Source organism: Balearica regulorum, chromosome 3, assembly GCF_011004875.1.
Source record: "Balearica regulorum gibbericeps isolate bBalReg1 chromosome 3, bBalReg1.pri, whole genome shotgun sequence".
NCBI classification, from domain to species: domain Eukaryota; kingdom Metazoa; phylum Chordata; class Aves; order Gruiformes; family Gruidae; genus Balearica; species Balearica regulorum.
In genome coordinates, this window is record NC_046186.1 from 118,487,331 (window position 1) to 118,513,701 (window position 26,371).

Consider the following 26,371-nt stretch of genomic DNA (forward strand, 5'->3'; position numbering starts at 1 on the left):
ATTCTGTTTGAAGAAACTTAATGAACAAAAAGAGAAAGTACAGTCAGGGAATATCTTAGGTATGATGCCTCTGGACTCATCAAAATCAGATGCTGCAATCAATCAAACCCTCCCAAGTGCTACAAGAAAAATGAAGTAAAAAGCCTGGAGTAAAAAGAAAACCTGGAAAAGAAATCTACAAGCTAAAAGGCGTCATGACTTTTATTTTTTATTCCCCCCCCCCATGCCTCACTAGTAGGAAGCACCTTTACTTTTCAAAAGTCATTCTTCTATAGCAACCATGAACACAAAAGTTATGGTGGCAGGTACGTTTGTTGTTTTTTTTTTTCCTTCTCCTTATCATCCCTTACGATATACAGCAGCAGCAAGTAAACAGTGGCACTATTTTATTTTAATTTTTTTTGCAGTGTTACAACAGGGATTAGGCCAACGCTTTCAGTTGCAGTACCGCTGGTCCCATTGGTTAGGTTGTGTTTCTGTCCCATACGGGACAAGCTTCCAAGCAACATCTGCTGTCGTTACACTCCAGAATATTTTAATTTACTCACAAATTCTACAGAATTCACACCGTTATTCTTTGTCCAAGCTGCCTTTGATTATTTCCCTCCAACCAATACTAAAGCGTAAGCGCTAATGAACAAACTAAAATTAAAATGTATGCTGTCATTTTTCTTTTTTTTTTAATCCAGACATCATCTCTCAAGTCCCTGTCTCTACTATTTAAAAGGTTGCTCATGTACTGAGGCATAACATTTTAAACATTTCCAAAGTTTTTTCTTTACATGAGCCAGAAAGTATTGATAATTCTGCAAATCAAAGCACGTCAGAGAATCCCGGCATGCAGAAACACAGAGGAATCGGCCGTGAACGGCAAACTGAAACCCACCAGAGCTAAACTTCCCAACTGCTACAGAAAACCACCCTCCTGAGAAGTAAATAAAAGGTTAACTACTCTTCTTTCCATTTTGATCACAGTAATTTTCTCCAGTTGTGGGAACAAGATGGACAGATTGGATAATTTCTGTTGAATGTCACAGCTGCCAGACACCAACTCCAGCAAACCCTCCCTACAGCATTTCAGGCAACTGAACCATCAAGTAGGTTTTGAGTCTTTACCCACTGATGAGCAGAGTGATAGCAGGTGATTGAAACAAGCAGAATACCTTCACCCGGGAGCTCAAAAGAGAGTTCTTTTTTTACATGCATTTTAGCTACTAAAATAAACCGAGAACTATTAAGACCTAGAAAAAAAGAAATAGCATAGCTGGTTTAAAATTTGCTTCTGCTTGCGGAGATAAGGTTGTGTGAGTACTTGCATTAGGAAAGGCCATAATTTCGGACCATGACTACAGCAATTTCCTTCAGGTTGAAACTTCCAAATAGAAAGCTTCCTTGGAAAGTGTTAGCACTTGGCTGTTGGCAACTTCGGAGAAAGAAAAAGCTCCTCTTGACTTTTCCTCACCCCTCCTTGTTCTTTGTTTTTCAAAGAGGCAAGCTGCAATTACAGAGCAAGGGGGAAGGAATATATTGGTGAATCTGGTTGCAAATCAAGGTCATTCTACACTTACTAAGATCATACGCTAAGGATCAGAGGTACCGTGATGCACTTCAAATCCATAACGCCCACCAGCCAACAAGCAAATAAAAGCAATCACTAGAAAACCGACTTTAAAAGAAAGTGTAAAAGATGAATAAAAGAAAGAATCGTAAAAGATTTCCCTCTTTCTGCTAAGGCTCAGTTAACTTGCATTTCAAGGTGCAGTTGCTTAAAAGCTGAAGCTTTATGGCTTAAATTATTAATTTATTACTTAACAGCAAGAAGGAGTTTTGGGGAACAGCCCAAGTACCAAATTCTTGCTCGAGTCTTTCTGTGTAAAACTCCCCTTGGTATAATTTCTAGATGCATTTCACTCATTAAATGTTTAACTCCATTCCTTTAGTCTTCCATTATTAAACACTAATTTTAAAAATTCTCAGCTCAGTAAATCGGAAATGTTTTTCTTGTCATCTTTTTTTTCAGAACTTCCTGATTTAGCATTTTCACAGTGCCTCGTTAGCAACCCTCTACCACTGCACAAGACACACCACATAAAAAGGTAACCTTTACTGCAGTTTTTCGCTCTTACGTTTTATTTTTTTACAAGCCCATCATAGGTGGCTCTTTAGACAAGACACCGAAGATGTCTATGAATTGGTTTATAAAATATCAAAACTATTGTAATTGTTTACGGCATATCGCTGGCAAAAAGCGCTTTCCTTAGGCCCTTTGTTATTCTGAAACACGTGATAGAGTAAGACTTTACTAGCAGAGCAGCAGTAATAATATGCCAGTGTTTCACAGTCAGCAAACAAACAGGGAAGTAATAATTTTATTGTTGTACTTTGTCAATAAAATCAGTGTATCCATACGTTACCTAAACTATACTTTATTCTGCTCAAGATATTCGACAATACGTTAAGGTTTGCAGGCAGGCAAAACCCTTTGAGATTATACAGGCATAAAGCAAACAAACCAGAAAATAAGCCAGCTCTTCCCCCCGAGCCCATGCAGTTAGTGTCTGAGGATCAGACTTCACAGGCTGAAGCAGAGTCATTTGTTTTTAATACATCTACGAAGACTGTGTCAATCTTCCAGCTTGTCTGTCACAATAAAGTTTCCTTTCTGCTCACACATTTCCCCCTCACCCAGCTGCACAGAGCCAGAGAAATTTGGACGCTACGGAGCTAGAGGACGAAAGAGAGTGGGTGTGCTGGAGGGGGGAGGTCTACAGGCATTTGTCTACCAGAAAATGAAGGGGCCGAACTGCTGCCCTGCTGCTCGGCCGCCCACTACAGCAGCCAACCCCTAAATGCAAACCTCCGGCACCGCTGGAGACGACGAAGGTGGACGTGCAAGCCCTACGTATCGATCTTCCATACCAGTCTACCCGTGGCCAGAAAGAGCATCCGCTCTCGAGAAGCGCACGGTCTTTCTGAAGCAAACACAACTTCCAGGTCGGACTTCAACGACAGTAAAGGACCATCACCGGACACGCGCGGGGCTGAGTTTCACCGCAGGAGAAGACAAACTAATTGCAGAGGGCAATGCAGATGGGAGCACTGGCCGTGGGGACGAGCATGACGACAGGCTGAAGATACGCTGTGCATGACAACAGCATGAAACAGAAGCGGTCTCATCACCTCAAGATTTTTAAACTGGGGGAAACACAGAGAAACTCCAAAATATTTAGTTTGGCTGGAAAAGCCTGGCAGAGATCCCTGCTACCAAACAGCTCCTGTTCCTTCATGAAGCACCCCTTCGCTGATTGAGCATTTCTTAATGAGGTCAAACAGGAGCAAGGGATACGAACATTTCCCCAAAGTGTCCTCTAAAGTGGCTTTTTGTTCTTCAAAACAAGGTAAACGGAGTAAGACTGGGAACAGTCAGGTTCTCAGCACATGCCACACTTGCCATTCGTAGTATTTTAATTTTTACGTCAAATGAAGCTGCCGGCGCTGCTTTGAAGCTGCTGATTTACTATGATCAGTCTTCCAGCCAAGCACATTGATAAGAAACTTCATTAAAAAGAAAGCTACGATCCCTGTGTTCATAAATCACTTTATGTACACAGAGCAGAGATGTTTGCTGACATTTTTAATAGTGCACCGAGGCGAAGAGCCCCGGAAGAAGGTATATTCTCATCTGGGATCAGGCCACAGCAATGGATCAAACTGCTTTTAAGGCTAATGAAGCTGCTTAGTTTTAAAGCAATATTTATTAGAGAAGGAGATATTTTATCCCTACAGAAATGCTTCCAAAAAGAAGGTGGGGCGGTCAAAAGAAAGCATCAGCGGAGATCTACGCTGTACCACCGTGTTTTGAGCTTCTTTAGGGCCGAAGTAACATTTCATTTTTGCACTGGCTTTTCTAAGATTCGATAGCAACACGTGGTTGATCCAAGGAGAGCTTATAGGACCTACTGCTCTCGTTTTGGTCATTTGACTTTCAGGCATTTGTTTAACGGTTCTGGCGGCCGAAGCAAGGCCCGTGACAATCACACCCCGATTTGTGTGCGTGCACCCTCTGTATCACCTCTGCTTGTTTCCATCAAGTTTTTTTTCTTTTTCCCTGAAGCGCTATAAAGAAAACAGACAACCGAATCTCATGTGAACCACAAACTCATCTGAAGCTATAGCAGGTGCTTGGACATTTAAAACGTCCCTGTCACTACCTAGCCACCAGTGAAAATAAGTTTAATCTGCGCATTTAATCAACACTTTAAAAGCACAGCGACTCTCCCCTCGAACTCCCATATAGGCCAGTCAAAATGGAACCACGTCCGTTGTAGCATACAAACTCTATGCGTAAAAAGGTCTGCGAGGCTTGTTTTCTCTGGTCTTTTCTTATTAAAGCGGTCAGTCTGTACATCTTAACGTGCTGTTTGTCATACGAGTTTTTATCTACACCGCTACGGAGAAAGGGCAGAGCAGCACGGGCAAAGACAAAACACAACTTCCAGTTGCAGAAGGACAAAGAGAAACGACAAAAACCAACCTGGAGGAATGATATAATTTACTTTTGATGTAATTTGCTCTTCTCTCGTTCTTTGTAAAAGTGACACTAGATGGCAAAAATATTAGCATAATAAGCTCTTCCAAACAACTGAAAAAGTACAAATAAGTTTCTCTCAATTCTTCCCTTACAGACGTGAGTGTGGTGCATTCACACCGTTAATGAACCAGCCGACCACGGCCAGAATCAATTACACATTTCTCTCCTTCATCCCATTCACGCATTCATAACCATAATCGGCCCATCTAGCAAACCGCATAATGAAGCTGTACCCTGTCAATCACAGCAGGAACCGTATGAATTCTAAAAGAAGGAAGCTACCGCACTGCGTGTGCCATTGAATAAAACCCTCAAAAATCTGACAAAAACTCAGAGCATTTGGGGCTCCATTTGTAAACCTTATCAACTGATTTACACAATAAACACCCATCATATTGGTGCTGAAAAAGAGCAAGCTGAGGTTCAATTGATGGGAAATGGAATTACCTCCAGATATTCGTATGTCCTGAAGATCCCTGTTCTTAAGGAATGAGTGTCGCCTAACCCCTCAGTATACAAACTTGCTCGGCTTGTTAATTTTCTGTTTCTGGTTACATGCACTTGCACATAAAATGTGCATTTTCAGCGTGTAACAAACTGTTAATTTAAGTTCAGCTTCAATGAATCCCCCAGGACCACAGCCCAATTGAAGTTATTTATTAATATGCGTCTCCAAAACCAGATTAGCCGAGTTGACTATTTTAAATGCAAGACAACATCTTTTATAGATCATGCAATGCTAAAACTTGGTCATGTATGACATGACTCCTCAGTTCAGAAATATTTGTTCGCTTTATATAGCTATATATTGCGCTTATCAGCAGTTAAAGAGACAGTCTCAGGTTTTTTAGGCTTGAAGCAATAAGCCCTGCTCAATCTGAAGTTTGTACCTTTTATAGCTGCCTTCAATGATTAAAGAGCTGTTCTAGGTGAACCAAAAAATGTTTCACTAGCTGCAAAAGCTATGCTATCTAGAAGTCATTCGTGTAAAATATTTAAGCTATTTTTCACCTAAATGGCATTGTCTGCCCAAGAAAAGGTAAAGAATATGTTTATTGTAAATGATTAACCAACATCCCTCTTTATGGGTTAGGTGTATATTTTAAGTACGCGACAGCAGAGACAGTCAGAAAACAATATTCCCAAAGGGAGAGGCGAAGGATTTGCCGAGCCCGAGAGCTCCTTCGGGGAGCCGCAGAAGTCTGCGCTCAATAGCCGGCATTTAGCAGAGAGCGATCGCTCGGCATCTGTGGGAAGCTAAAAAACACAGAGAGCTTGTTCGCAATGGTTACACCACTGCCTCAACAGCCGGCCAGAGAATTGAGTCACACAAGTCAAAACCCAAGCGTTCTTGGCACTCGTGCTCGTCATAAAATACAAGGCCCAAGTATGCCTGTGTAATCCCAGAGCAGCTCCCCTCCCGTCGATGAACTCGCAGCATCGCTCTGCCATCAGGGCCTCGCCATTAACGTCGGAAACAAAAGTAGGCTCTGTTCAGGCGGGAGAAGTGGTGCAATTAAGAGACACTATACTATATCCCAAAGTAATAGGCTTTACAAAGCAATTTAGTACTACGATGACAGATGTCAAAGCAGCGACTAGACAGACGGCCCCACAACTTCGATGGAAATAATTGCCTAGATGTAATGCTAAAAGGCGATGGCTCCATTTGGGATATTCATAACGTGATGCAATACAAACGAACACAAAATGAACATGACACGACTTAACGTGAACTTATGACATCCATGACTTGCTATTCGTTTTCCTTTTTAATCTGGACTTGAAGCATTTGCAGCAGATATCCGCAAATGCTATCCTTGTTGTCTGCTACAAATCATCTACCCAAAGACCTTAATATACCTAGGAAAAACCCGGACAAAACGAAACTCTGGTGCCCCAAGCAGATTTTGTTCTCATCACACTACGGCAAACCTCATTTTGCTGCAGCAGCAGAGGAGCTCCGCCAAGCACCGTCCTCGTGGAGCGGCTCGGGAAACACATACGGAGCGACCCCCTTGACCCAAGTAATGCTCTCCATCTTTAGAGAGACCATTATTCTTTGCAAACAGACAAGGCTGTAGACAAAGATGTCTTAAAGCTGTCTTTTGGTTTACGTTTGCTACAGGTAGGAAAGCACGAGCCACAAAGATTCTCTATTTACTGAGCAACAAAAGATATTTGGGAGGGAGTTTGTTTTTAATTTGTCTAATAATTCAGTCAGTCAGCTTTTCAGCACTCAAAAATAAACTTGTCTGCCCTTAAATTGAGAGCGCTTATTCTTAAGACACCAAGTAAGAGAGAGCTTGCTTGCCATTCTACAAAAAATTCAAAGCAAAATACGCAGCATGGTAAAGGGTATAGTCACATAAGTTCAAGGTATATTTAGCCACACTCGATTCTTAAGTGAAAAAACAAGCTTGCAAATGTTACCCTAAAAAAAAGGTGCGACGCAAATCAAGTCACAAAATGTGCAAAAAATATTTCAACTATTTTGGGGGTTAAGCTAGCCTCAGTTCTAGTTTTGGAATCGGCTTAATTACAGGGGCACAGAAATCGGAAATGAGCTAATGCTCTCAGCTTCTTAAAGCACAGATCCCTTGCCACACTTGGGCTCTTTTCAGCGTCCGACCCAGTTCTGTTAAAGCTGATTTAGTTACTTCTGCTCATGCATTGAACAATGAAAGCATAGATGCGTCCTTCAGGGGAATAAAAAGGAAAAAAAAAAAAAAAAAGAAAAAAACCACACACACTCAGCCTCATTACAAAGCTTAGTACCAGACTAATTTTATCCAGAAAAGTTTTACTCTGAGAACTGAAATTCTTCTCCTTTCTCTGAATGCCAGAGTGCTACAGAGTGCTCTAATAATTTAACAGCAAGCTTTAGGAAAAGCCCCTTACTTCCTATTTTAAGGATTTTTCCTGTGCAAATTCTGTTTTGCTAACATCACTAACGTTTCTTATTAAACCATGTTTTATTATTCGACTGAGACCATTGCAAGGATGCTGAAACAGAGGAAAGCATCCCAAGAGAACTACAGTAAAAGGACTAACAACAACAACGACAAAACCCCCAAATGAACCCCAAACCCTGACAAATTCATATTTGCCACGGCAAATCTTGAACTTGGTCTTCAATACAAGCAGGTCCCCAGATCATTTGCGGGGCGAGTGTCAGAACCAGGGCTCGCTGTGCCAATACTTCGAGGCTTTCTCTCCCTTTCTGAAATCATTGAATCACTCAAGTTATTTGTGCTTCGCATGGGATTTAAGAATATCAGCACAAACATTTACAAAACGCTAATCTTTGTTTGAAAGGGCCGGGGATTATAGCAAGAAGTTTTAATCACACAGTAGCAGCAGCCTAACCTCAGGTGCAACGAGAGGAAACTGCCAGCACCAGGTTTATCTGCCTAGTGAAGAGATACAAATTTTTTTTAATTAGATCACTTCAGGTAAAAAAGATTTTTAAAAATCAGACTGAAAGAATTGTTTCCTTAATAGGAAGTTTTATGGGCTTCTTAAAGTGGCAATAAAGTATGATTTAAAGTTTTAAGGAAAATTTTATTATATTCCTAACTTCACTGTGGCGCATCTATTCCTTGATGGCAGCACATTACAAAAAGTCACCGTGCTCATTTTTTCATTTACTTTGTCTCCATGTTTTCTTGAGAATAAACAAACTTTTTCCACCTCCAAAAGCTGGAGCACATCTTTTTCATGTGACCCTTTCTCTAACCTACATAACTTTCACAGTAGAAAAAAATACATGCTTTGCTAAGAATTTTGTGTGTCATCTTTAAGAAAAAACAAAAAAGAAAAAGGTGATAAAATTACAGGCTCTCCATGTATCTCCTAAAGAAACCAGTGGTAGCTAAATTAGCCTGATTAAAGTTTGAACACTTAGAACTTGGGAAACCATCCTAGCAAAGTTTAGCATCTCCCTTGCCGCAAACACGCTGCTTTTGGAGTACGGAGAGGAGAGCCTCGTGCAGCCCGTTGGCACCATTTATCACCTCTCAAAGCAGAGTGGATGCAGAGGAAAAAGAAAGTTAGAAGTGACAAGACCAAAACCATTAAATGTTTTTTTTAAATACACTTTCCCAGTTTAAAAAAAAAAGACAGAGCTGATGAGACATGTGAACTGTGCTACAGGACTGCATTTTATCCAGGAGATACTGTATTTTCCTCATAAGCAATAAACATTGTGCTTATAGCTCCGAACTTGGAAACTGCTTTCCAGCCTGGGAGCAGCCCCACTGAAATCAGTGACCATCGCTTAAAGATAGCAAGGATCCAAACCCCAGCAAAGGAAACAACAGCACACCTTCTCTAAGATGAAGGAATGCACTTTTATCGCTTCATCTATTAAGGGGCTTCACTGAAAGAAAAAAAAAAAATCTCAGTTTTACTACTTTTGTATTTTTACAAGAAAAATATAGACAGTCACTCCAAGGTATTTCACCTTAAATATTCCTCTTCTGTACTTTTAACAAGTTGCATTTCACAGACTTTCGTCTACAGTCAGGTCCTTTAAAGGTGGTTTTCCCTGCTAAGCCCATGAGCCCATCACAAAACAATGAAAAGAGAAAAGAAATTAAATTTACTATCACCGCCTCTCTCCCAAGCTCACTCAACACACACAGTCAATGGAAACAGGGACATATGTGGTACCTAAAAGTAAGTTCAACTAATTTTTAAAAGCTGACTAGATTTCAAAGTTGGCAGTGCCACTTTAATTGCTTCATATACGTGCGATAAGCAAAATAAGCGGACAGGTCTTTGAACCATAACATGAGACTTCATGCCTAGAAGAGGAATCTTGCTCTCTATCATCAATTTTATTTTAATTTTAGGTGGCTGAAACCACACTGAAGTGCCCTCCTGATATCAACGTATTCCAGATACCAACTTGTGGGAATGCAGTACATGCCGAGCATCTGTGATAAATTCCTCTGACCATTTCCTCCCAATCTCTTCCCCAGAGATGCTCTCTAGTTTGAAAGGCAGTTTCATCAGCTGGCAACGAGACAACATTAGCACTTGGAATTCACTGCTCTGCAACCCATCTTAAAAGGAAACCCAGCAGACGACGGGGGCATGAGCAAACCTGAACCTAAGAGGGTAGAGAAAAATCAAGAGACATGTATCTACACAGACTATGCTATACCATAGATGCAGACTAAAGAAAAAAATAACAGATTTAGAGAAGAACTTCAGTGCCTCAACCCTGCTACCTGCACGTTTTATTAGGAAACAGTTATTGCTTCTCAAAGTACTTCAAACAAAATGAGCAAACGGCTGATTTATGTTCTTAGTAGAACCAGCAACTATTTTAACAGAACTAAGTAAGCGTGAGGCTTGAATCAAGACTGAGAGCAGATCCTTTGCCTAGGCGAGCAAGGGTACAGTCGGGGTACGGTTGCCCTAACAGCGCTGTTCTGCGCACGCTTGCCCGACGCAAGCAGGACGCCAGCCTGTGACTTTCCAGCTACATCTTGCTCAGTCTTGGGACTCCTTAAATTTGAGCCCAAGCTCACACAGTTTGCACTTCAGTCCGTACTTCCGCGGGCGAGGGGAAAATGAAACCATTGTTCTGGCTGACATGGCTGTGTCCAAACACGGTGCTCTCTACCTAGCGCTGGCCCTGCTTTTATCAGTTTTCTGTCAGAACCCTCCACAGAACTGAGCTTTCACAGAAACATCGCATAGAAATCTTCTGATCTCTGCTCCCTTCCAGCTTGGAGAGATACAAGGACCGGAGGAACGGAATAGCAAAATGTAAACAGAGCGCTGACAAGAAACCACCACCCGTCTTTACTCCAGTTACTGTCTGGATTGTGTTTGTGACACAACATCTAACTCCACACATACTGTACTTCACATTAACCCTCTCACAGGCTGCCACCAGCTCGGCCAGGACACCGGCTCGCTGTGGTGCGGAAGCTGCCTGCTTATGTCACAGCTTCGCTCACCAATGACACAAGTAAACACCACTGAGGTGGAAAGGAGCTAAAAGTCTCCAGAATGCACGCTCAGCTCAGAAGTGCTGGCAGATACAAAAGCTAAGTAGAGAAATGAAATGCATCCAATGAGGATATTTAACAAAAATCATGGTATTTTGTACAATATGTAATGCTCGCGTGGATGCGAGTGAAAAACAAGCTTTGCATCAAGGAAAGTTGTAAACAGCTCCATTTGCAGCAGGAGCAAAACGTATCAAAATAAGCAGGAAAACTATTTTTCTTTCTCTTTTTGTTTTTTTGGTCAAGTTAAAAAAATGCATTGCAAAGCAAACTGTTAACAACTCGCAGAGGCTTATTGCGCTGCTAATGTTCTCCTTGTCAATGTCGCTAGGAAGAGCCTTTGGAAAAACGCTGGTGTCGTACCTTGTTCAGCTCAATCAAGAAAACGTACTTAACCTTCTGGAAAGTCACGTAATCACCTAAAAGAGCTGCTGAAGGGCAGTCTTGAGCTTAGCCTTGCCGTAGAAGAAACAGATGTAAATGCAGTCAACTTGTGCTCTAAGTAACATCGTAGCATCCCGCTAGTCTGTCACAAGCATTTCATGATAATCGGAAGTGAGGAGTTTCAAAAAGTCTCTTCGATAGGCTACTGCGGTTTAGGAATAGGGAACCAGAAAGAGCAGGGCTAGAAATAGTAGCAATAATTTGTAAACACCGTAATGCCTCCGAAAAAACCCTAACGTGGCAACGGCAAAGCTTGCAAGGGTGACAGAAAGCGCTGGAACAACGTGCCATTTCCAAAGGCGAGGCTGTGCCTTGCTGAGGGGAACAGCTCAATTTCTGGGAAACCATATTGAGAAAGATATTTGTAAATTTTATTGCACTGGTTATTGAAGCAAACTGGTTATTTTGCCACCTGCAGTGCCCACCAGCTCAATGCATCATTTCTACAGGAAAAGAAGAAGTGTCTGCAAACTCACATGACCCACTTTAACGCCAGTCTCAGGATTAGGTGGAATTTTTAGAAGTCTGTGTACAAAGTCCTACTTCACAGCATCGTACCCCCTTGCGTGGGTTGTCGGAAAGACATACTGATATTTTCAGTGAAAGCATTTGCTTCAAGAATAATGTCAGCTCTTATTGTTTACAAAAAGCCAGAAATGAGAGCACATGAAGCAGCAAGCAATGTGGCTGATCTTGCCAGCTGAGCAATATAGTCAAGCAAGCAAAAACATGTTGGGCAAGGCAGCACCAAAGATAATAAAACACAGACATGTGTTTTCACATGTTTTTGTGAAACCGCTGCCATTTTTTAGGTTTTTCTTTTCCCCCCTCCAAGGCAAGCCAAATACTTGATATTAATCACGGTAAACATCCTGACCTTACGCACGTGAATGTTTTCAATGTAGTTGCCATGTCTGAAAGCAATGCCTTGGAAAAAGCCAAATCCAACTGCTTCACTAGTGCCCTTTCCACAGTCAAGTGCTCCAGGATGCCTGGGCTGTTGTATGACTCAGAAGATCGCTTTGCAGCAATGGCTATCGGGGCTTTGAGAAGGCTGTGGATACTACTGGGGCTGCAGCAGCAGATGGAAGAGGCAAAGGATGAGGAGTCTAGGACAACGATTTCACTATACTCACAAGTTTTAGAAACAGGGAAAGCTTTGGCATAAGCACAAAGGCACCTTTCATTTTTTTATGAAAACTCAAGAAGAAAGAAACATTTCAGAAATACGTAATTTAGCCCATGTTAGTGCTGACAGCGTTAATGTTTTATAATTTAAAAATTTGTAATCCTTTGGCTTAGTAAAAACTTCACCTTTCAGGAAAGCCAGGATTTTTCTGCACGCTTGCAGTAAAACCTATTAAAAATTACTAATCCAGAACCTTGTAGTCTTTAGTTACAAGACCGTAGTCTCGCCTACAGCTATCTACAGCTACTTTGAAGATAACATTTTGTAAACCGATACCTTCGCGTTAGGGGGGTGAGGGGAAGCAAAGGCAAAAAAAAAGGACGCCCATCCTCCAGAACTCAATTCTAAGATATCTGAGTGCTCCTTTTCTCCTGCTTCTCAACAAATAAAGTTTTTGTTGGGAACTTCACCTCATTACAGAGTCTTCATCATCTAAATAACACTCAGCAATAACAAAGAACCCTGTCATAAAGCTTTTGATGGATGTTTTGCAGCCAACACATTACGGTCAGGATTTATGGGAACAATTTGGAAAAGTAAAAAAAATAGGACTGACTATCATTTAGCAGAGAAATTGCAAATGCAAATTCAGAGGAAGACAATATCCTTTTCTTCATGGAGACAAATTTTTAAACTAGTTTTTGGAAAGAGGGATCATATAATAAACTTTTAATTCAATAGTAACATTAGGTAAGGAAGGAAAATTACAATAGGCCAGGTACCATGTCAGCCCTGATATACTACTACACTTCTTTATGAGCACATTACAATTCAGAGAGCTAATAATAAAAAGAAGTGATGCTGAGATGATGAATTGATGCTATGCAATTAGACCTATTAGAATTCACAAGGGTCGACAGGCAATAATCAAACCACTTTCATGCTGCCCATTGCAATTATCTTTGCACTTAAGAATCAACAAAGCACATAATGACTTGCTCTCGATTAAGGAATTCATGAGAAATGGAATTTTAATTAGTGTGCAGAAAATTTGGGCCATTTATTACTTTACAGGACAACAGATTGTGAAAACTAGTTGAGTAGTTATAAGTGTTCAACAGAGGTTTGGGTCCGAGAAGAACACACGGACGCTTCCAGAACAAAATTCCTAATAACACCCCGTGAAACGGGATTGCCAGAGTAAGCGCGCGTTCACTTCTGCTAAATTTGAAAAAAAACACAGAAACAAAACTGTCCGAGCTTGAGACTAAAATAGAAACCATTGCTGATGTTTTCAATTACCAGCTGATGAACAAGTCAGGAAGAATTACATTTATTTGTGGTACGAACCACAGATACCAGAAGGTCTAATTCTACATTCTCATCACAACATGAGTAGGACAACAAGACCATGAAAATGCATCATCAGTTAAAATAAACAGAATCTGAATAGTAACTTGAATGCTGAGTAAAGTTTTCTTTTAAAAGACCTTGAATAGGAAGATTACTTAGCTTCAAACAAAATTACTTCTCATCACTTGCTGATCTTGGTGCAAAACAATTTACTAATAATTTGAACAAAAGCACCAGTACAATTCTGGAAGTGGAGCTCCTTGATAATATGAAATAGAGGTTGATGGGGAAATTTGAACAATTCTGCTGAACTTAAATGCTATGAAATGCACTATTTTTACAAATGCAAACAAAAATCCATACTTCAGGTGTGAATCCTGGCAGTAGAGAGATGAATATAACGTTATCTGCTCAAGAAACTGAATGGTAAATCAGTATGATATTAAATAACATATCAATTTCTTAAAAACTTAGTATTTATTTTGAAAAAATACTACTAGCGGTCCAAAATAGTTAAGCGATAGTAAATACTGGGGCATTTGGTATATTCACAGTCAAATAATAAACAACTTGGACTACTGCGTGATTATTACCTGAAAAAAGTGTGCCCCATGCTTTGAGCCTTCTGAATTTCCTATTTTGCTGTGGATAAGCAATTGCATACTTAGGGCTCAAAATCTGTCAGAATGATGTTCCTTTTTTCCATTGGCAGGGAACTATTTCAATATTTCTGGTTCTTGGTTCTATGGGGCAAGCCTTGTCTTTCTAATAGTGCCACTAAAATAACATTCCCAACAACTTGAATGGCTTCTTGTAAGTGATGATACTAAAAAAAAAAGTAAAAAAAAAAAGGGGGGGGGAAAGCAGCCACAAAGGGGATTTGCTCTTAAATTCAGCAACAATCTCTGTGTAGCAAGGGCTCTGGGAAACCGCGGGGAAGGCGGCAGGCGCTGCTGCCCGAGGGCCATCCCAACCACAAAGGGAACATTTACACGCTGCTGCAGACCCACCGTCTTGGCCCCACACAGCGTTTTTGGGGAAAGGGCTCTCATGAATACTACTTTCTGTCCCCAGCCCTGCCAGAATTGCCCCTCAGGAACAAGAGGAGCTCGTCACAGATTAAAGCAGCTCAAGGTGCTGCTGTCACTTGCCATCAGACAAAGACCGGCTGGCTCAGACACAAGGATACAGAAAGCTGGCACCAAATCCGCCCTGCCTCACTTCTCACCTTCTGGTCTTGTGCCACGGTTTAAAGATGCTGCACTTGACATCTCAGTCAGGGTATTAAGTGTGCTGCTCAGAACTGCCCTTCGTTCCTACCCTGCGGTTGCAAGACGAGGAGGTTGGAGAAGCGGCCTAACCTGTTTACTTTGCTGCAGGTCTTAAACATGAGCGGTTTCTGTGAAAATGATGCAATTTGACTGGCCTAGATGTTGCAGCAAAGATGCTTTTGGAAAGGATTTGAGCGCCATGTGTCTCCTTGGAGTGCCAGGGTAGACACAGGGTGAATAGTTCAGATATAACAAAATTTTTTTCTTCAGAAGGCAAGCAACAGCATCATTGCTCAAAAAACATAACACAATTAATTCAAAATATGCTTACAAGGTAAAGAACACAGTTACTCCAAAAAGGGCTTCTAGATTAACATCAAAATCCGTTAAACAATGTCATAAAAAGCACCATGCTGTTGAGGATTGTTACAAGTGAACCTGAACTAAGTGATTCTCTGTGCTGCAGAATTTACAAGATCATGGCTCAGTACCTCATTAAAATTAGGGTTCTGTTAATTAAAGCCTTCTTTCAAGTGATAGATGACTCCGTGGTATAAGCCGTGCATACTGTTGAAACTTCATATTAGGAATAGATAATGCACATAAAGAATTTAGCCCTGGGTGGAAATAAATGTGGGGGACTGTTCCTATGGAAGCAAAGATTCCTTATACTGCAAAACAGAACCGGGGGGACAGGTAGGTGGTTCTGTAAAATCCAGGCAAGGCTCATTAGCACCCAACTTCATCTGAAAATTTCTGAACTAACAATATCCTTTTCACAGGTTTCCAGTCTTGCTAAAAGCCACAAAAATGTATACAAGGAGATTCAATAGCCTTTGGAGTGAGCTTCTTTTCACCCCCACCCAAATTCTTTTATCTGAGAATTTAGACACAACTTATTTCATTAAAAGGCAGAAGGATAAAGTAAAACAATAGGTAAAAGTGTGCTTGATATTCTTATGAAGACACAGAGTCCAATTTATTTTATCCTGAAAACTTCTCACCTAAAACCTCCTTGATTTCTAGAACAAAAACACACCACTACATTGTAATGCTGAAAAGGACTTTGAGAGAGGAAGCATATCTCCTTCAGAGAATGAGCCCAACACCCCTTAAAAAAAGCACAAAAAGTCTTAGGATTTTTAGGGATTCATCAGAGATGACGTGGAAGGGCCACTGACCGCAAGGAAGTCAATGAGGCATCCCTAAGGTCACGTAAAGGGGATGCATCAGCTGCACTAAGTGAAGAGAAAACAGGTAGCATGCTTTAAAAACTTCTCATTTAACCAACAAGTAATAAAACTGCCAAAAATAACTTCTCATTAAAGGAGGCTTCTTTGCCATTTTGGTAACTTCTTAAAGAACAGAGTGTTTGAGAAGGGCGTTCAGTGCTATTTGGATATTCAAGTCTAGTCTTTATACAGCTGACCCTTCTAAATGCTTTATTTGATTCTTTAATGGTTTCTGTGGTTTCAGTGAATTCAAATTCCTCACCTTTTAGTCATGGAAATAAGGAAGTTCAAAACCCAAAGAGATTTGGGTTAGTTATAAATTAAGCGTGCGTAGAGTCTAAATTGTGTTGCAACAAAACAGAAATTATGGAAGTCAGAACAGAGGTTTTTTCTTCTCCCATATCAGAAAGAGTAACGAACAAACAGTTAATCATATTGATAGTCTCTAATAGCTCTGAACCAAGAGAAACCCATCTACAGAGGCATCCGATCCACGAGCACCTTCTGCAAAGACTCTAAACTGAACGTTTAGATAAAGTTTCCAGAATTCGCTACAACAGGGGAGTCTCAAACCCAGGGGTTTTACTCCCAGTTTTGACCCAGTAAACACAAAAGGTGGAAAATGGCACAGGCCTACGTTTGCCACGGGCTCAGTTTTAAGCGTAAGCATTATCTTACTTCTGCGCAGCGTTTCCGCGACCGCCGTGGGAATAAGCTAGCAGGCAAAATTACAACTGCAGCATATCCTGAGCGTTTACTTGCTTTCGACCCCCGAAAGCGTCAGCACTGGCCTATGGAGTAACTAACACAACCATCACAGTAATTAGCGTAGCAAAAAGATAGCAAACAAACTGATGAAACAGCGTTATGTGAATTTTCTGCCTGTAAGGGAGGGAGCCATTCCCAGATGGGACTTGGAAGTTTCTGTACCTTCAGCCGGTATCGTCATGATGAGAAGCTGTTCCTCCCCAAAGGAAAGCACCCTCGCTCTGGGGAGCTAATTCCCTGCCATAGCTCAGGGCTGTGCAGAAAGACACTCTCAGCAATTAGGCACAGCTATGTGAGCCTTTTCAAAGGGATGATGCTTTCAAGAGAGTAAAGAGGCAATTGGGCCTTGTTGACCAGAAACCAGGACAGTAAAACCCTGGAGAGCTTTTTACTGATTGGCTTTTTATTTTTGCGTTTTATTGCAAGGAAACTAGATGAATGAAACGCAGCCAGACATGTTTTGACCGCACAACAAATTCATTTAAACCCAAAATTTCTACTTCGCCTTTATCTCTCTTCTGTACAATAGCGTCTCTCCCTCTTTGCTCTGCCCCTACCCTTCTTCACTGACATGCTTACATATAATAATGATCTTCTGAAATACAGAATTAGATCAAACTATATTTTAATAAAAATAAATGGAGCAAAAGATAAACAAATCAATATTGAGTAGCATTTTTTACATCTTTCCCAGAAATAAAACAATTAGCACATTAGCAGTGAATGTAATAATAAAATTAGCCAATTAGGATATTTAAGTGATTACCACATTGAATCAAAAGATTAGCTGAAATAAATATGGATAAGCTCTGCTGAGATTGAGAAAAGAGAGTCAGCACTGTCCTCTTCTGTGTCAAATGGAGAGTGTTTATGCCACACAGTAGATTTATTGCCATACACGCATCCTAATCTGATCCGTTACTCTTGCTGTACTAGGGTTTGAAGAAGATACCTTAAAAGCAGATGCGATTACAGTTCTGCCCGTGTTAATTGCTGCTGTAATACTATTTGCAGCATCCTTTGACACCAAAATTTACTACAGAGTTATAAAGAGTTTTTTAGGAACGTTCCCAACTCTAAAAAAAAAAAATCTAAAAGGTTTAAATATTAATAGCACTTCAATGCTTCTCTCCCAGATGGCAACACAGCTGACTGCCGTTCCCTCCTATAATACAGCGCTGTTTATCCTCTGAATGTCCCCAATATAAAACCGTTTTAATCTTTTGTTGCTGTTGTAAAACTTGATCTACTGTGGGACAACATAATTAAGTGTCAACTTTTGGATATACGGGACAAAAAGTCGATAGAATAATCCAGCCTGTACATCACCAATAATTCAGTTTACGGCTCAGTGATAATGGGATTCCAGATTATTAGCCGAAAGGCGCAGTATTTTACCCCTCGCAGCACTGGGCTTAGGTGTACTTCTGTTGCACTCAGTGCATTTTCGGCACGTTTTCTTGCTGCTCCCTTTTCTCTTCCATTAGCCTGTTAAAAGCTTTACGATACTCACGCTGTATGACTGTGCCGTGTAGCCAACTGGAAATCAAAGTGCTGTTTCTTTCAAGTGTCTGATGATCTGGTAGTGCTCGTAAAAGTTATGGAGTGGTTACGCAATGCAATATAGGGTGTGGAAAGAGATTAGCAGAAGAGTGGGATTTTGTACCGGTCTCTTAAGGAAGATGAGTGAAGGAGAGTGAGCGATTAAAGCAATTGTTCTTGTCTGGGATTTGAACACCCACACGGATCTGGACGTCTACCTACGCCCCTCTGCAAACGTGCACACAGAGGACGAGTGCCATCAACAAGCCGTGATTTGCTGTCTATCCTTGCTAACCCCACAATAAATAGTGGGAAATAATGACATACTGCGTTAGGAAATATTTGAGAATATCTACTACGCATGTATTACTAGATGGTTATAAACATATGCAACTTTAACAAAGCTACACAAAAGCGAGAGCACAAAGTGAGGGGGAGATTAAAGAGAAGTAGGAAAATTGAAACTAAACATTAACACAGAATAATATCTTTGTTGAACTATTTGTTGACTTCAAGTAAGCTATTACATACTTCAAGCAAACAGTTCAGAAAGTAAACAGCGTGCCAAAAGAGTGCTTGGCCATCAAAACAGTCATCACCTATCTGAGCAAGTCAGAAGTGACTGTAAGAGTAAAGAAACTTACTCTGCTGCGGCCGCAATTAACCTGTGGGCCCTGATCCTTCAAAGCCGATTACACGCAGGCGAGGTTTGTGCCACCAGGTCCTGTGCCAACGCACTTGGTGTTACCAGCTAAGCAAACAACGCAACCTTCGATGCGCCAAAAGGCATCGAGTATAAACCAAGACCCACGTGCTCTCTCCAATATGGGATGCTGTTATACACAGACAAGTCTTTGACAAAGACCATTCTGGTTAGCTCCTCTAAAGGGCTCACCCAGCAAACCGCCCCGTTTCCATCATTACAGCTCCACCGCAATCGTTCTGTGACCTACGAGAGGGACCGCGCACAGGCACAGCGGCTTTTTGCTTCCCTTTTAACTGCAAAGATTAATCTCGGGTCCCGATGGGCGAATAGCATCGTGTGAAGTAACACAGCAAGATCACGTCCGTGAGGCACTGCCATGTAAATGAGTTACACGAAGGACAGAAGGGTTTGCCTCATTGGCATATAACCTCTATCTACAACAGTTAACCTAATGCGTTTATTTTATTACCCACAATATGCATCCGTCTAAAGATACTGCAGTGTTTTCTTTAAACACAAACCATTATGAATATTTTTATATGGCTGCTATTCCCCCCAGCACATATCATTTCCATTTTAGCTCGGTAGTTTTCTCAACGAAAGCTCCTTGGCATAGGTCCACATGGGAACATCAACTGATAAGACTTTAAATCAACCTCCTTGTTAGTAGAAGCACACAATACCATTATCCAGTGACTTGATATTCCTGCTAAAGAGCAGGAGGTCAATTCTCTTCACTGAGTTAATATCTCCACAGAATAATTCCCTGGCTGGTGCATCAAGAGAGAGAAAAAAAATAAATAAAAAAAATCGCTCACTGCATGGCACAGCCTAGACCACAGGGACTCAGCAGCGACCTCGGGCACGACCAACCCTCTGGCAGCCACCACCGTGTTCAGATCTGGGTCCGATGCTCTGTCGCATTTCACCAGTTCTCTTACCCTTGTTAGCCCAAAAAGCTGTTCCGGAGAAAATAAAGGTAACTATGCTAGGGTAAAAAGCAGAGCAGTGTACCAGGGAATGAGGCATGATACTGCTTTGCTTTGATGCTTTGAAGCCAGCAGGGTTACGCTTTTTAAAACATTGCTTGTTTGTGTAGATCTAGTATTCAAAACATAAATCAAATTAGTTTAAAGAGCATCTGTATACCAAAACAACCAAAAGGGACAAGATCCTTTTTTTTTTTATTTGTATGTGAAAAAAATCAAAAATTAGACACTGCAAACAACACGGAAATCAGTCAGTTCTGCAGATTTCATCAGCAATAGATGCTCAACCGTAAGGACACACGTAAGGCCAGCAGAGCACGTAACCCTGTCTTTTCAGTTCAATTCTACTAGAGTCAATCAAATGCAAGTACAAGTATCTGCCAGTGACGTGGATATCAAAATGGAATTTGATGTTAAAAATCCATTTAATACTGACCAGTTTCATACAATTTTAAAAATAGAATAAACCACACCCCAAGTGTTTGTGGACTACATATATAACAAAAACAAGATGCTGGAGAGCAATGGTTTTGTACCAGTTTTTGATCAATTCCACAGTACCAAAATCATTCAAAACCATCCAGTAATTTAATACCCAACTCCTGAGCCATGGTCTTTTTGAATAGTTAACAAGCCTTACATCAAAAAAGCATTACGCTGAACGTAAATCGGACAACCTTGACGGGATTAACAAAACTGGACCAGTAGCCCTGACAGAATGCAAATTGCCAGTACTAAACCCCGTGATGAATGACACAGTTTTCCTTTTCTCAGGCACTAACTAGTATTACAGCATTCCCACCACTTACCAAGAATCAAACCCTCAATATTCAGCTGAACGAACTGAGATCAACTTGATACCCACCATCTGATTTATTAGACAACATATACTGAGGATGTTTATTAAAACTCTTTTCTTTCTAACTTTTTTGCATGTACGCTCACTTCAAAACAATAGTGAAAAATACTATTGTTATTTATAATTACAAGGCGACTTCATCATGAGAAGCAGAACTACACATTTAGAAGAACAAGGTTTAAAGTAAAACATTTTGAGCCTATTTCAAAGAATGCCATCCTAGAGACGACGACACCATTATAGGATTGACAGATGCTTAATTATAGGGTTCAGACATCAGGAACTGACCACGAAACACATGAAAGGTTGCCAGTACAGCAAACACAAAGCCTTTAAACATATCACCACGTAAAATGATGATACGCCCAAAGAAAGAGAAGAAGAGTTTCTATCCCTTGTTTTTAGGGAAGATTTGCAATCGTGAACTTCAGTGCTTGCAAAAGGACTGAGGCATTTTGCTGAATCACAGCCTGAACGACCAGTGACAGAAGATGTTTTGCTTTATTACCATGCCCATGGCCCAGCTGGGATCACTTGAAGCACCCGAGTCTCAGCTCAGTTCTGTACCAATTACTCCTTGGCTTTCTGGCAGCGGTTTTGCCAGATGTCACTGGCTTTGAGGACTCCCTGCGAGAGTTCACGTGTTCACACGTTGTGAACATGTGCCACTTGGAAACAGAGTTGGATTCGTCTCTGAGTTCAGTTCGGCATCTGCAAAAACATCTGGTATTGGGGAAGAACTAAACATCTGTTGACTTTCAGTCAGAAACAGGTATTTATGCTATTGAGTCTTTGAAGATATCCTCCATTCATTATTTTTCCCCCCCATCATTTGGCCATCCCTTTGAAAGAATCTGACCAATATTTTGATAAAAGAAATAATATTTCCTACTACAAAAATAATCCAAACAGGATAGTTCTTCAGTGCAAGATTTCTTAGAGTGGTAAATATTGACTAGTTTTATATTCTATTACTTAAGTGAACTACTGTGCACCAGCGATTTTAGCAGAACCGTTTAAAAACGCCCACACACCTCGTTCAGCCACATCCATGGACTCCTGAATTTTTCAAGCCTTTACCAGAGAATATACCCGCCTGCTGTCAGGAGCAGACTTTTTATTTTCATTTCAAAACTCAAAGCACTGCAACGAAAGGCAAATTCAGAGGACCAGCTGCCTTGGTGCAAATGTGGAGCCTGTTGTTCTGTCCACATTGGAGTAAGTTTTGTGGACATTTCCAGCACAGATGGATTGACGCTAAGACCATTTATTTTGTAAGCGGAACAAATAACGACTATAGGAAGTCCCTGACAGCACTGCCATGAACTACATGCAAGGCTCTCTAGATGGCTCACAATTACAGATTATCCATGTCTTACGCTATGCTTCTACTCAGTAGAGAGCCCTGCTGAACATCAGAATTTTTGGGAAGAGAGTTAGACAGCAGATGTTGAGATCCCCCAAACCCTGTCATTGGAGCTTAGAGGGATGATCATGATCTTTGATCATAATACTGTTTCACTCTGAAAGATCCCAACGTGCAGAGAGACGGGTTGCTCCATATTTCAAAATGGCAAAAGCTGTTTTGAAAAAGTCTGCCAGTTACTCTCTGTCCCAAAGCACAGGGTAAACTGAAACCCCAAGGAGAGTTTGCAAATACAACCATAACAATGCACTCATACAGAGTAAAATACTAAGAGTCACTAAAGCCAAAAAAGACCCGCTTCAATTCAGACATCATGGAAAAGACTGTGTCCTTGCAAGTTCAATGCACGATACCATTCTGGCAGCAGTGTAGATTTAGTCAAAATTCCAGTAAGTCCCAACACAATTAAAAACCAAGTAGAATTGTTATATTTATGAGCTCTGCATCTAAGTCTGGAGCCCATCCTAGGCTTCTCTTACAAACTCCACGCCACGTGACAGCAGGCTGGCAAACATCACACCATGAACCATCTAGATCCAAAAATCAGAATTTAACAATCAAAGAACACGTGTCTAACCAAATTTATACAAATGTAAATTGCTATGCTATCATATGCTGCAATTATTTGATTTTTATTTTTAAATGGAATACTGAAGTAATGCACGGGACTGTTGCCTGCAAATATGCCTCTTACTTGCAAATTTCATGAATTCATATATATTATCAGCAAAAAAGTATAATTGCCAGGCATAAAGTCAATACAAAAGATGAATAAAATCTTTTCAATAGAAAAGAATGTGAACAACAATTACAATGTTTAAGGCAAAGTATGGTTAATGTTTTTGAATACCTAATGACATGTTTATTCGCTTTTTCTCACCAGCTAGTATCTTCAGAGCTTTTTTTTTTTTTGACAACCAACCTTATATATTTTGAATAAAGATGGATTTTTATTTGAAGCACAAGAAGCCAAAAAGGCAGCCTTGTTATAAACTGGTGGGGAAAAAAAAGAAAAGAAAAGTAGGTTTTGGGTTTTTTTTTTAATAGGTGAACAAAAGCCAACAAAAGGTAAGCATGCCAGGACTGGAATGCTAAACTATTTTCAATACTGATTTGTCAATCTGTATGAAGCCTTCACTATTTATGGAGATTTGTTTCTCTAACAAGAAGTATAGTATATTTACCAATCTCAATTTGCATAGTGCAAGGTAGCAAAGTCATTTATGGATGATATATTGTGCAAAAAAATTGTGGAGAGTCTAATGACCGCTGAAAAGCGAACTACAGTCCCGTAAGATGTAAATCATGCTGGTCTGTGTTCTTCATGCAAGGAAAGATTGCAATACATTGTTTCCCACTAACAAATACTTCAATCAATACTTTATACTACCTCTGGTTACGCCAAACCAACCCCATTCTGTCATGTATTCATTGTCCTTTATGTTACAGAGCCAAGTGCAAAGCAAAGAATTGAAATACTAAGTTCAATTGCTATGTATCTTACAACAGAAACTTCATTTGCATTTATAGTAAATTCAGCTGCACTAATTTGATAACACATGAACCAAAAAAGTTAATTATGACTTATAAATTGAAAGCAAAACCAAAATTTCTAAGCTTGCTCAAAATAAGTGCTTTTTAGTCAACAAAACTTTAGTTTGTCTTGCTAACATCCAAGTACAATAAGACATGAGAGGTTTTGCAAGCGTGTGTATTGCACAGAATGGCAAACCTTCTTCCTCGACAAACCGCATTTGGAGTTAAAATAAGGGTGAAAAAAAAAATCAGAATAGAGAGCATTGCAGAATAAAATCCACAAAATTTATCAAAGTACAATTTCAAAAAGGAACTTCTCGCTCTGGCAGACCCTACAGCAAACTCATAATCAGGAATTTGCGATTTCTGTGGTGATGGAGGATTATAGTTTCAGCACAGAATCAGAAACCGAGAGGCAGAGCAGGAAGTCACACACCAGCAGACATCAGTAGGCAAGAGGAATCAGTCATTTAAAAAAAAAACAACCCCACACACAACCAAAATCACCAATGAAATAAACAGGAAGCCCCTGTCTCCCTGCAGATTAGGTTTTGAGGAGTCCCAACAACTACTTGCAAGCGACACCTGATGAAAGCAGGGATAGTGCAAAGCAGAATAGGAGGCTCAAAGGGTCCAGAGAAATTCAGACTGGTGTTCACACAGTTGGAGGCAAAATGCAGCGAGCTACGCTCTGCCCGCCTAGCCCACTCCACCAAGTTATTTCTTTAATTTGTTCTACCTGTCTGCTCAGATTATCTAATGTGAATCTCAAGCTGCAATCACACTGCTGGCCAAGCCATTGGATAAATTACTTTTGATGGAATTAGGAAATCTGTGCTGTAATTGGGTGTTCCTCAGTGATCGACACGGGGCTTTGCCTGATCACTGTGCCGAGGCGGAAAGGAGATTTCTGGCCTGGTGGCTTTTCCATGTCAAGAAAAGAAGATTTCTGCAGCTCCTTGACGCTGGAAGCAAAATTCCTTCCTCACACCGTTAACTAAGCTGCTTACACCACTTCCTAGAACACAGACCTAGTGCTGCCTACAAATGTTGGGGATCTTTGCCAAAGGCTTCAGTGGGGGGCGGGGGGGGGAAGGTATAATTGTAAGAGTAAAGCTTGATCCAATTTAAGCCTACATACCTGCAGAGACCACAGAAGGTAAAGGTGTTCCCCAGCCTGGGGTACTCGGAGAGCAAGACCCCAACCATTGCAGGTTATCCACGTCCTGCCACTGCTTTTCCTACGAAGAAACTGAGTCCATCCAGGAAATTCACCTCAGTAGGTATTTTCCTAACCATTTACTACACAAGTTTCAGAGAAATATGCTTCCCCAGATAGCGTCTGAATTCACACAGGCCAGAGCAGAGTTTGGGCCAAGTTTTCCCCACAGAGGAACGCTAACAATATTGGAGTGTTTATATAAAGCGTGCGGATCTATACTACCCAGCGGCATGGACACAGCAGATACACTTTTTCTTTCCAATTAGTCTGGTATTAGAGGGAGGAGTAGGGAGGGAAAAGCAGCCCAGCACAGTTTCAAGTGCACAGAGCTTGCAAGTAGACTCTTGAGTTTTTCGGGTGATTTGTAGCTGATCTCCTGAAGGAACAGAAACTAATGAGAAAAACAAAGTCCCTCTAATCTGTTTTTGCTTGCAAATTCTTTCCTATAATCCCTGCCTTTGTTCCCTCCTAGTAGGCTGTTCACCAAATTTCCATTTCAGAGTCTTCCCAAACATTCCTTTCCTGCTGCTACTGACACAACATATAATCACCCTACCTGAGCCTACTACTTATAAATAAACAAAAGGATTGTCAGCTTTTTTGTGTGCTTTTAAAAAAAAAAAACAAACACAAACCTAAGTGATTAAATATTGAGAACATTCAAATATTTAACAGTACACTCAGCACACAGAAAGAAACCTGGAAATTTACTTTTTCCAACAGGGAGTGTCACCCATTCAAAGTGAATAGGACAGTGAAGAGCTACAGGTGGATTTTAGTATCTTAAGTTACACTTACAAAGTAAAGAGGAAGCAGTAGGAGGTTACAAAAATGTTAACTACCATATAAGTATTAAAAAGTAAAGGGAATAACCAGATCTGCCCTGAGCAGTCACAGTGAGATCGGGTCAAAGAGGGAGGAGACGCAAAGGTGTCCATACAACGCAGCTACTTACATTCTTGCATCAGTTCTGAAATTCCAGGTTTGTTATAGGGGAAACTCATAAAGAACAATATAACAAACTTGGATATGCACAGAGGACCAAAGGAAGCGAGATATTTTGATACTAAAGCATTATAGCTGCCATCACTTGAGCTAAATATTGCTATTAATTTCCATCACCTTATCTCACAAATTAAAGAGCTCAGATCGCAGTAGTCCATAAAAGAACTATAAATCAGTTAAGGAAGACAGTTACTTTCATACATATAAATACACAAAGAAAGATTAACCCATCAAGTCAGATCCCAACTGAAAAGGGGCAAAGACCAGAGTCT

At 40.6% G+C, this 26,371-nt stretch overlaps 1 protein-coding gene across 1 annotated transcript in view; it reads right to left on the bottom strand.

The window, feature by feature from the left end:
* Positions 1 to 26,371, bottom strand: part of MACROD2 (mono-ADP ribosylhydrolase 2) — an 889,996-nt gene that overhangs the window by 372,044 nt on the left and 491,581 nt on the right. The window lies entirely within an intron of this gene.